The following is a 7,244-nucleotide window of genomic DNA, read 5'->3' as shown; positions in this document are numbered from 1 at the left end:
AGCCACAGTTCTCCCTTATACTTCGGAAGCTCTATGCTCTAACAAAATAAGGACAAGGGTGTATGTTCCTATTTTTTTTTATCTGAATAAAATACCCTTAGGGAACAGTATATTGCTTACAGACAATTTTTCAAGGCCTACTATTAATAGCTGTTATTTAATGCATCAATTCTTTACATTAGGATCTTTAAAAACATCTGTAATCTTCACATCACTTCTCTAAAGGCAATATTACTATCCATCCATCCTTACCCCTGTTTATTTCAGATAAGGAGGCTAATGAACAAAGCAGTTGAGTCACTTATGGAAAGTACCACAGATGATACAAGTCGTAGTAGATTAAAAACTAGACCTTTTCTAGTCTGGCTTCACAAAGTGTCTTATTTTGTATGTTACAATTTCAATATTTCTGTGGTGTGCCAATCATAGTTGTAAGGTTAGGATTTATGGATGATGAAGGAATCCCAAAAGTAATTTTATAATTATAGTTTTACCTATTACAATGTATTTTTAATTAATAGTAATTTCACAAAATTTTTTTCAGTTTTTTTGTCAATAAATGTTGTCAACAAAAGGGTATCACAAAATAGAAGAAAATAATTACATACAACCCAAGTCTGTTAGATGTATAAGATAGACTTAGATATTATTAGTACAACCACATAACTGGATAGCGGTGATGAACATTGCTTTCTAATTAATCATTCAGGGCTCACCACGTTAAGTATGATTAACGTTTTATTAGTTCATTTTCACTTCAGTCCTGAGGGCTGGAGATATGCAAGGTTAGAGAGCAGAGGGACTAAGGGTATTACCCACCCTCTTAACTAGTTGATAGAAGAGGAAAAGTGAAGATTAACACTTTTATCCCGAGTTTTATACACAGGATGCTTTATCTTGTTTCTTTCATGTCTTAGATGTTTAGGTATCACCCAGAGAGTGATGTTCAGGTTTATACTGATTGCCAGTTTGACTGGATCTGGAATCACCTTGAATATAAATCTCTGCACCTGCCTGTGGAGAATTGTCTATACTAGGTGAATGGATGTGGAAAGATTCACCATAAATGTACGTGAAGCCATTCTGTGAGCCGGGACTCCAGACTCCATAAACAGGAGGGCTCTAGTTCACCACAAGTATTGATCAATTCATCACTTTCTGTTTCCTGACTATGCATGCAATGTCATCAGCAGCTTCCTGATCCTGTTACCATATTCCCTACCACAGTGAACTTCCCCATAAACTGTAAACCAAAAGAACCCTTCCTTCATTAAGGTGCAGTGGTCAGGTATGTTGTTGCAGAAGCCAAAGAGGTAACTAATATAGAAACCAGAACCTGGAAGTGGAGATGTTGCATTAATCATATTTTTCTTAGGCCTTTGGAACTGCCTTGTGGGAGTAGTATAGAAGAGCTTAGCACTTCAGGTTAGGCAAGTCCTTGGATGCTGTGAGCAGAATATAATGGTCTATTCATGTGGGAGTTTGGAAGACCAGAAGGCCGTGGGAAATGTAGACAGGTAAGGCTCAGTTCTTTAAATTTCATGAAGATGCAAAGATTCAGTCAGAAAAACTGGGCTAGGAGCTACTCAAGTTAATCTGTGAAGAATCTAGCTGCATTATATCCATGTCCCGAGAACTTGAATGAGGCTGTTATAATTGTTAAAGAGAAAACTACCAGCATTGGTATAAGAGGGAAGCTATACTGGGGACAAGATCTCACCCATCTGAAGCTATGACATGGGAAAATTTAAATTATTTTAAATTGAAAAAATCCAAACTGATAATGACAAAGAAAGGACTCCCTCCTTGAAAACAATAGCCTAGAAAAGGGTTTTTTTTTGTTTTTTGTTTTGTTTTTGTTTTTGTTTTTAATATTCAGCCACTGAAGCATATGAATGCTTCAAAAACTCTAGTCTAGGAGAGGCAGCCTATAGAGGTGGTCTACAGAATTTGGCAAGATTGACCTCTTCATAGTATTACTCCATGGTCTTAGATACTTCTGATGCCAGGCAATATGTGGCTGAGATGGAGTGTCTGCAAGAGACCCTGAGGGCTCTGACATGAAGTTGCAAAGGTGGACATTGAGTTATAATGTCCACCCAAAGATATTGGAGATACGAAGCCCATGGGAGGTCTGCTGAGCAGAGCTGTAGTCACATAGTAGACTAGCTCAAGAGAGTATGCTGCACGAGGCAGAAATGAAGGGTCTGGGCTATCCCTTGGAACGTAGACAATGACATCACATGGCCGTTATGCTGCTTTTGTTGTAAGTTTCGAAGGACATATTATTTTGTTGATTTTTGATAGCTTAATCTTTACATCTTTCTGAACAACCAGTCTTCCGTAGTAAATATTTGATCCAAGTAAGACATGCTTTTGTGGGGGATCCATCCCATATACAATCACCAAACCCAGACACTTTTGTGGTTGCCAACAAGTGCTTGCTGACAGAATCCTGAGAGGCTCTGCCAGTGCCTGCCAAATACAGAAGTGGATGCTCACAGCCATTCATTGGACTGAGCACAGGATCCCCAATGGAGGAGCTAGAGAAAGGACCCAAGGAACTGAAGGGTTTAACAGCCTCATAGGAGGATATGAACTAACCAGTATCCCCAGAGCTCTCAGGGACTAAACCACCAACCAAAGAGTACAAATGGTGGGATTCAGAGGATGGCCTAGTCGGTCATCAGTGGGAGGAGAGGCCTTTGGTCCTGTTACCCAATGTAGGGGAATGTCAGGGCCAGGAAGCAGGAGTGGGTGGGTTGGTGAACAGGGGGAGGGGGAGAGGATAGGGAGAATTTTCAGAGGGGAAACCAGGCAAGGGGATAACATTTGAAATGTAAATAAAGAAAATATCTAATAATAAAAAAGACATGCTTTTGCTAAGATCCTCCAATCAGAGAGAAGACATGCTTCCCCAGAAATAGAATCGAGAAGAGACAATGCAAAAGGAAGAGTTGGTCCATATTGCTAAGGATCCTTAAGAGTTTTACTTGAAATGGTCATTGTGTTTGTTAGGGTTTCCATTGCTGTGAAGAGATGCCATGACCAAGGCAACTTTAAAAAGGACAAAATTTAATTAGGACTGGCTTACTGGTACAGAGGTTCTGTCCATTATCATCATGGTGGGATGCATGGCAGCGTCCAGGCAGGCAAGGTGCTGAAGAAGGAGCTGAGAGGTCTATACCTTCCAAAGGGAACCAGGAGACGACTGAATCTCTCTTTCCCCACTGGGCAGCCTAGGAGCCTCAAATTCCCTCCAACTCCCAGTGACACGCTTCTTCTAACAAGGCTAGCCCTCCTCCAATAAAGCCACACATCCCAATAGTGCCGCATCCCACGGGCAAAGCATATTCAAACCACCACAAGTATGTAATTTTTAACTTGTTGCCCTGGGTTATTAGGATCAGGTGTCTTACCTACTTGTAAAAGAGAAAATCTTTCCATGTCTTTTCCCATCTCTTGAGCTTGATACAAAGTCTCTTGTCTGGGAGACCTGTACTGTGACTTAAAAGGAGCCAATGGAGGGTGAAAAACCTCCCCAACAACCACAGAAAGAAACGAAGCAAAGCAATGAAAGAAGCTTTCATGGCACCAGAAACTGTACTTGATGGATAGGTTTTAGGGGTGGAGGAAATTGGGACTGGAGGTGGAGGGAGAAAAATCAGCACAAGGAGGAAGAAAACCCTCACCCATGTCACAGAACGAGACATCAGATAATTTATCGTTAAGTCCTATTTGTTTTTCAAATTCTTTATTTTGGTACTTTTGGTACTTAGGCTAGAACAATTAGCTCTTATGGACAAGGAATTGTTAAGTAGAACAAAATAATTTATATCTGGGTCTATCCCTCTTTTCAGAATCTAGAACTGTGATTCCCCTAGTGAGTCCTCAGAGCACCAAGTGTAAGAGTGAAGTTCTCTGTTGTTACAAAGCTTAGCAAACAATATAACTACCAGTATTTTATTTTATCTTTACTACCTATATTTTACAGAAAACCTTTGTATTATCTGTTTATTTTAAGATACAGTTTTGTTTTGATGTCTCTTCAGTGAAAAAAAATCTTACTGGTACAGCCTCAAGTGTCACCTCTGTCCATGTTTTACACCAACTTTGTCTCTTTTTCTCACTTTGATGTAAGCCAGTTGTCACTTTCATGTGGAAAAAACAAGCTTCCAAATGATTTGGATGGCACAGATAATATTGCAACCCATCTTTAGTGCTGGATGAACATCTTCAATTAATGAAAGGTTATGGGAGGTTTTTAGTATTTCATGTCACCATTTTAAAGTTGGCTTAAGTTAATTTTCTACTTTTTCATTGTATCATTTATATTTATGCTTAAAACAGATTTTTCAATGCATTTCATACACATTTTATTTATTTATTTTGAATAATTAATACAATTTTGAATAGATTTTACTTTTCAATTTCAAAAATCATACCAACATTGGTCAAATGTACAGAATGTATAGAATGTATAGATCCCCTACTCTTTCCACTCCCCTTCCATACTTTGCTCGATTAACTTTTCATTCCAGTGGGATATTTTTTTAAGAAACTCCAATCATGCAGTAGGTATCACCACTAAGATCCATAGCGTATGTAAGATCACTGTATGTATTTAAGGAAACATACATATTAGCTATTATGGTATCATGTAAACAACATTCCTTGACATAAACACTCTGTCTTATCTTTTTATCTCTCCTTCCCTTGGACCCCTGACAACCATGGATCTTTTAGAATTATTTTCATTTACCATTTGGAGTCTAACATGTAGTTGTATCACACAAACTGCAGTCTTTTCAGATAGATCTATGTCAGCTAGTGACATACATAAAGAGTCAAACATATTGTTTGATGCTATACTATACAAACAATTTCTTTTTCTTTTTTCTACATAAAATCCAAGATTGTTTATGTATAAAATATACTTTGGGTATTATTAATATAACCATATAGTTTGATAGTACTGATGAACATTGCTTTCTGATTAGTCATTCAGGGCTCACCATGTTAAACATGATTAAAGTTTTATTATAGTCAATTTAAATCCCTGAAGGCTAGGGATATACAAAAATTTTTGTGCTTTGGGTAAATCTCAAAAAATTATCCATTTCATTTAGATTTTCCCAGTAAAATGAAGTTTAAGTTTTTAAAATATTCCCTTATGAATAGATCTACCCAAAGACTCAGCTATACCACTCCTGGGTATATATCCAAAAGATGCTCCACCATCCCACAAAGATACTTGCTCAGTTATGTTCACAGCAACTGTATTCATAATAGCCAGAAGCTGGAAACAACTTAGATGCCCATCAACCAAAGAATGGATACAGATATGTGGTTTGTTTACTCATTGGAGTACTACTCAGCCATTAAAAACAAGGACATCATGAATTTTGCAGGTAATTGGATGGAACTAGAAAATATCATCCTGAGTGAAGCAACACAGACCCCCAAAGGGCATGCATGGTATGTACTCATTTATAAGTGGATATTAGCAATAAAGTATAGGATACCTATGCTATGCTCCATAGGCCCAAAGAAACTAAACAAGATGGAAGGCCCAAGGGAGGATGCTTGAATCTCAATGAGAAGGAGGAACAAAATAGTCATAGGAGGCTGATGGAGGGAGGAAACTGGATGGGAGAGGGGGTGTTCAGGATCAAGTGTGGGAGAGGCAGGAGAGCAGGGCAGAGGGCTGGGAGAATGAACAGAAATTGGCAGTTGGCAGGGGTGGGGGGGCATCACCAGGACAAGACAGAGACCTGGGGTGGCAGAGGCTTCTGGGAGTCTATGGGGTGACTTTAGCTGAGACTTCTAGCAGTAGGGATATGGAACTTGAAGTGACCACTTCCTTTAGCCAGGCAGGACCCCAAGTGTAGGGATAAGGACACCAACCTACACACAAAACTTTCAATCTCAAATATTTTCCTGTCTACAAGAAATGCAGGGACAAAGATGGAGCAGAGATTGAGGGAATGGACAACCAATAACTGGCCCAACTTGAGACCCATCCCATGGGCAAGCACCAATCCCTGACACTATTAATGATTCTTTGTTATGCTTTCAGACAGGAGATTAACTATCCTCTGAGAGGCTCCACTTAACAGCTGACTGAAACAGATGCAGAGGCCCATAGCCAAACATTGGATGGAACAGGGAGAGTCTTATGGAAGAGTTGGGGGAAGGATGGAAGGCCCTGGAGGGGATAGGAACTCCATAGCAAGATTAACAGAGTCAACTAACATGAACCCTTGGGGACTCTCTGAGATTGAACTGACAGCCAAAGAGCATACATGGGCTGGACCTAGGCTCCCTGCACATATATAGCAGATGTGCAGCTCAGTCTTTATGTAGGTCCTCCAACAACTGGAAGTGGGAGTTGTCCCTAAACCTGTTGCCTGTCTGTGGATCCTATTCCCCTAACTGGGCGGCCCTGTCTGACCTTCGTGGGAGAGGATATGCCTAGCCGTGCAGAGACTTGATATGTCAGGGTTGGAGGATCCGGGGTTGTGTGGTCCACCCTCTCAGAGGAGACAGGGAGGGAGGTATGGAGAGAGGGATTGTGTGAGAGTGGATTGGGATGAGTGGGGGCAGTGATCAGGATATAAAATAAACAAATTTTAAAAATATATTCCCTTATAATATTCTGAATGTCTTTGTTGTCTATTGTAATATTTCCTTGCCCATTTCTGGTTCTGTTCATTTAGCTCTTCTCTTTCTTTTTGTTAGTTGGACCAAAGGTCTGTCAGTTTTGTTTATCTCATCAAAGAAGTTCTTAGATTGTTGATTCTGTGTATTTTTTTTCCATTCTGTTACTTTCTGCTCTGCTTTTTATTATTTCTTGCTATTGACTGGACTTGGATTTAGTTTGTTCTATGATGCTTGGTAAAGGGACTCAGACTCTAGAACTTTCCTTGGATTGGAAGCAGAGATAGTAGGATGAATTAAATGCAGAAACATTTAGTTGCTGATGCATTCATTTTTGGTGGTGACCTTGGAATGCTATACTTAATCCGTAACCTCAACATAGCAGTAGCACTGTGTTAACACATGGAAGAGGGTGGCTAGGGATGTTATCCCTGAGACTGCTATTGCTTATGTGGGTGATAAACATCTTGTTAAAACATGACTAAGCTTTGAGGGTTGCTACATTAACAACACTCTCACAAAGCATTTTTTCCTTCCTTCCTTCCTTCCTTCCTTCCTTCCTTCCTTCCTTCCTTCCTTCCTTC

At 39.7% G+C, this 7,244-nt stretch overlaps 1 pseudogene; it reads left to right on the top strand.

The window, feature by feature from the left end:
* Positions 1 to 1,461: 1,461 nt before the first annotated feature.
* The window catches only part of LOC110333470, a 44,650-nt pseudogene continuing 38,867 nt past the window's right edge, over positions 1,462 to 7,244 (top strand).

This window comes from Mus pahari, chromosome 15 (assembly GCF_900095145.1).
Source record: "Mus pahari chromosome 15, PAHARI_EIJ_v1.1, whole genome shotgun sequence".
In the NCBI taxonomy this organism is placed as follows: Eukaryota; Metazoa; Chordata; class Mammalia; order Rodentia; family Muridae; genus Mus; species Mus pahari.
Note: the sequence above shows the minus strand (reverse complement) of the source record. Positions and strands in the feature narration are given on the sequence as shown.